Here is a 5,718-nt window from a genome sequence, read left to right as displayed (position 1 = left end):
AGAAAGAGATGAAGGACTGGGATATTATCACAGTAAAAGGACTGGAAAGAATAATGTTCATTACTCAATGTCTACATTATTTTAATGAAGAAATAAAGATATGTTTAACTTTGTTTTAAAATGTTAAGGACAATTTCTTTAAAAAGTGTTTTTCTGTTTCAATAAGCTCAACAAGTAATCTCTTCTTACTACTTCTCAAAATATCTGACACGTGCTTTTTCTCCAGTTTCTTTCAACCAGGGTTTCTTCATTCCTCAACTTTACAATTTGTTTAAAAAAGGTGATAAATCCTAGATCAGTGAAATAGTGCCATAGTTTATGTGACGGGTTTGAAAAAGAAAGTAGAAAGGCGGTGGGGGGAAGATAAGAACAGCTAGGTGTTAGGGCATCAGCAGTCTCGCTATAAGTTGCTGCCCGTGTTCACAGACGTGTTCCAAGCAATTACATGAAAACAAACTCTGAAAACTAAAAAGCACAGAGTTATAATTAGCGCTTTCCTTTTTCTGTCTTCTGGTCCCCTAATGACACCAGCAGTCAGGCAGCAGTGTGTCATTTGCACCATCTCAAGGATAGCTCAGGTATTGCAATTACAAACACTAGACGTGTGTTAAACACAATTTTTGCTTTCCCATTAATTCTTGCAGACAGCACATTAAAAGTATTTTGTCACATTAAGTTTGTTACCTTGTTCATTACCTTTGTAATTCTTTTAGAGATTTCTTATTCTTTTAGTGAAAATAGCAATGTCTAGTCTTCTCTCTGCCATGCTGCGATCTCCTCTTTCCACTGTACTCTTCTTTCCAAAATAAACAGTTGTGTTAATCTCTGCTTAGCTGCAGTTAGAGAAAAAAGCAGGTTAGTGTTTTTGCATGTTATAGTCGTTCACGGTCTTCCCACTGTTTTGTCCTATTCTGAAGAGTTTGTGAGGACAGAGACTGTTGTGGCTCATCCACTAAATCTTACTTAAGATCAAAGTACAATATTTTAATGCTTAAGTACCCGTTAGTGCATTAGACCCCATGCTGTAGATACGAGGCTTTTTCTTTCTCAGGAGGCGGGAGGATGGGGTGGCACGAGGGATCTCTGCCGCCTCTTTCACGCACGGCTCCAGCGCACCGGCACTGGGAAACTGGAACGGATTTTCCAAACTCACTTACGCTAGTCTCGTACAGGAAATAAAATTTCTCCTCACATGTTTTGGATTCCTCTGCTGTTTGCACATCCACATGTGTAAAAAATTTCATAGGCACCATGACCTTTGTCTGAGGCTTTTCCTCCATCTTAGTCTCTGCTTAGAACAGTTTTTTTTTTTTTTTTTTTAGCAAGTTCTGAAACACTATTGAATACCATTCATCTTGGTCAGCACTTGCAGTTAAATTGCTTTCATTTGGTCACATTGGTGACACCCAATTTCAGTGTTTAGTTATTTCTGTGGAGCAAACAAAGCTGTAATGTGAAAAACAGCATGCTAAGAACACAAAAACACCTTTTATGACTTATCCCAGTCTTTTGCTTCAATTACTTTTTTTCATTAATGTCTTCTGCAGCAGTGTGGGTTTTTTAAATCTCTTGCCAAAGAGTCTGGAGCCTTTTGGGCATAATATAAAAAACAGACTTAAGCTTTCAGGCTGTTCCCTCAACTTTATGATACTTACCTTCCATCACGTGAAAACTTGTGGATCCTGAATCAGCTCCAGAATGTCAGGGAATCTTCTGTGCATTAGTGGACAAAATCCTATTGATTTTAGGGAAAATACGGAAAAACAAAAGGAAGAAAATGGACTTTACACAGTTGTTTGGTAGAGACGTAACTTCAAACACTTCTACAGTTCTGTACAGAGGAAGCAGCTGTAGATGCCAGCGCCCAACACCAGCGCAACTGTGGGAAGCATTAAGCAACTTACCTACAGACAATAGTATCAGCTCTACTAAAAAGACAATAATGATAAAAATAGTGCAAGCATGTCTCTGATTCACTGCAAGAAGAGGAAAGGAACAATCTCACAAGTAATACAAAACAGCAAAAATCCCAATGTATTTATTTGTTCCCATCTTTTGCTTCGTTATGAATCAGAATACATTTAGAAGCTCTTAAGGTTGGCTTTGGGATAAAAGAGAGAAATTCTGTTTGTCCTTCTGTGCTATTTCCTAGGCTGGCTGTGCTGGGATACACATCTGAGAGCTCGGTGGGTTCAAGAGGTGTGTGTTGTTTCCACCAGAGCTGTTTAGAGAGAGAACGTTCTGGGGGAGAAATCTGATTCTGATCACTTCCAAACTGCCACCAGATGTAACCTCTCCTCCTGCCTCTTCTTTTTCTTGATTAGCAGCATTTATTATTCTCAGACTTGTGACTGAAACTGAGATAGTTGACCTTTATAACATGATCTGTCAGTATCTTACAGCTGTCAGAGAAACTCTTTGGATTATCACAGGAAAGTTTGATGCTTTTATTGACACAAATTGGAAAAGGAAACTATCTGTCTGTTGGCTGGTTCCACAACAATCCAAAGGTCTTTTTAAGAATGCGCAAAGAATATGAACTAAGGAAACGGCACTGAAACAGGGAGGCAAAGAACTGTTTTTGTTTTTGCATTTCATTCTAACCTAAGCATCTTTTTATCGGTTGGATGTTAATTCTTTTTGTAATGTGGTCCATCAGGAACAGAGCTTTCTTTGCTTAATTTTAGCAAACTAGGCTTATTCCCACATTATTTCCGTTTTGAAAAGAGAGTTTAATTTAGATTGACTCTGAACCAGTTCCTGAGAACCGACTGGAGTGAAGTGGTCTGTTTCTCATTTACACACTCCCATAGTACTCTGCTGGAGAGGTGCCGGGCCAAGTCCGCTAATTCAGTCTGTCATCTCCCTTGGCTGCACTCATTAACTTCCCCAAACCTGAGGGAAGACTGGGGCTCTTTTGCATCCAGCCGTGCCTTTTGCTGTGAACTTTCTCAGCCTCCTTATGGAGCATATGGCCTCTCAATCACTTACTCGACCGTCTTGATTCTTAATCCCACAGCTGAGGGCTGCTGATCACATTACTGTTTTTCCCTTTAGGACAAAAGGGCAGCGTGAGCCAGTAAACCATTGTGTCTTCCCTGAGCCAAGAGCTGAGGTGCAATTTTTTCATCATCTTTTCCTCATTTTTTCCATTAGCAAAATTAAGGACACGTGAATAAATACACTGCAAGAAACTTCAGTTTCAGATTCTTAGCATTTGATTTCTCAGAAGTTTTTTTGAAACTAATCATTACTTGAAACTCAGTTGTGATCCAATTCAGTAGACCTAAATGAACCAGAATGAGGCATAGTGCTAGCTTGCATTACCCAGGGTTCATTAAAGCTAGATACCAGCATAAAAATAAGGCAAAACAAAATAGTAAAGGAGGTATTTATAGCTAGATTGTTTTTTCATTTTTTCTCTGTTATCGCATAAAATTCATTTTGGCTGCTTCAGAACCTCTTTTGGAAGACAATATTTCTTTTTGAAGCAGAAGCATGGGGCCAATTTTCAGTAACTTCTCTCTCTAAATGTAGATATATTCACAGGAGCTGTTAATGGGAAATCATTTTACATATGCAGATTTTATTCATGTTTCAAACTACTAACTAATCTAAAAACAAGTTCACTTGCCACTAAGATTCAATGGGCTATTTCATGAATAACAGAGACCACTAGTTAGCAAGAGCACGCAGCTATCAGCTCCGACCAAAGGCACGGGACTGGCCTTCATGGACTGCTATCACCCAGGTAGCAAAACACAAAATATCCTAGCAAATATTCTGCCAGCCTTAAATTACAGAAAGAGTCATTAGCATGAACCTTAGAACTGTTTGTTCAACTGCTCTTGGAATTCTCAAAGCAGAAGAAATATAGCCCTCCCTTCGACCTGTTTTTCCCCTTTTGCCCACTCCTTCTTAAAAAGAATTTACAAAATTGCTGGGCATAAATGCAGAACTGCTTCTGCCAGAATGGCTTCATTTCCTTTAGCATGTTTTAGCATGCAAGTTTTTTGTGCTTTTTTTTTTTTCCCCTTTGAAGGAAAGGAAAAAAAACATACTATTGTATAAGCTGTACTGGGAAATATCTGGGCAAGAACTGCAGAGATAAGCCACAGTGGACAATACTTTTAAATACTCAGATTAACAAAAACTGGCTTGGAAACAGTTTTTAATTTGTCAAACTCAATCATCAGCAGAGCTGGCATGGGCAACAAAAACATTAATCAGTTTAACTCCAGAGAAAAAGTTAACTCTCTTTGACTGCTATAACCCTCTGGTAGGTAGCGTGAAGGAAATAGAAGAACTGGTGTAATGCCACAAGTAGAAAGATTTTGGAAGACTATAAAATACTGACCTTTTGCAAGAAAAAAAAGCACCAAAGAAAACAACACATGCATTAGTCATAACCAAAATATTGTGCATAATACAACTTCCCAAGGGATTTGGCTTTGTTTCAGAGCCACCAGGATTCAGCATCAAGTACAAGACTGTTTACTTGCCATGATGCAAGTAACAGCATGAGGTAGAGATTGTGCATTACAGAATCATAAGGCCAGAAGGGACCTCAAAAGATCATCTGGTACATACCTTTACCCTAAGCAAGACTCAACTATCAATGCCATTTCCGACGTGTTTTTTGTGACCTTTCCTAAAGATCTCCAACAATGGAGACTTCATGCTTCCTCAGGCAATTTATTCCAGAGCGTCACTATTTTTATCGCTGCACTATTTTTATCACTAGAAAGCTTTTCCTAATCTCACTGAATCTTGCTGCAGTTGAAAGCCATGACTTCTTGATCTATTTATCATGAGCAGTAGGAACAAAGAATTCCCTTCTTTAAAGTACCTATTTATGAATTAAAAGAAAAAGATGTCTCCCCTTCTCTCTGAGTAAACACCATGGCTGCTTCAGCTTTTTACCAGTCACGTTTTCAAGTCCTCTGATCATTCTTACCACTTTTCTCTGCACTCTTTTTGGTCCACATCTTCCTTGAGGTGCAGTACCCAAAACTGGACACTGGCTCTCCAGCTTACTCCCCATGAACGCTGAACGGAGCTGGGTGACTTCACACATTGCAGGTTATTTCTGTTTATATGCTTCAACATGGCATTACTTTTTTCACAAGAATAAAGAACCATAACATTTTGATATTTTTCTTGCCACACAACTCATACTTATACATACTTGTATTAAAATGTTTGCAAAGTATTTGACAATAACCTGATTTCTCCTGATAATTAAAAGGGATGCCCGAACTTCCACAACGATAACTGTATGCGAGGCACACTTCTGACAATCACATTGTAAAAAGCAAGAAAGGCCATCTACCTTTCTTAAACCACAGGGGGGAAAAAAAGAATCTAAGCATCACACTTTGAATCTTCTAAGTTAGGAAGACCTGTTGCAAGAGGTGCAGCTTTATGCTACTGCTTATCACTGCTACTACTAGAAAGAGGCAAGCTGAAAGCAGTAGTAGTTTTCTTAAAAACAAACAAGTGAGAAGTACCCTCATAAGTCTTGAGATGAGTCTTAAGCCCAGAATAACACGAGCTGAATTTTACTAGAAAAAAAGGGAAATCAAGCTATAGTATCATGATACTACCAAGATGCATTCTTTACATCTCCGGAAACAGCTTTGTTACACTTGCAGAACATACTGCAAAGGGCACAGACTCTTAAAGCACGTAATTCAGGGAAACAGCCCTGCTGCTGTT

Source organism: Dromaius novaehollandiae, chromosome 19, assembly GCF_036370855.1.
Source record: "Dromaius novaehollandiae isolate bDroNov1 chromosome 19, bDroNov1.hap1, whole genome shotgun sequence".
NCBI classification, from domain to species: domain Eukaryota; kingdom Metazoa; phylum Chordata; class Aves; order Casuariiformes; family Dromaiidae; genus Dromaius; species Dromaius novaehollandiae.
Note: the sequence above shows the minus strand (reverse complement) of the source record.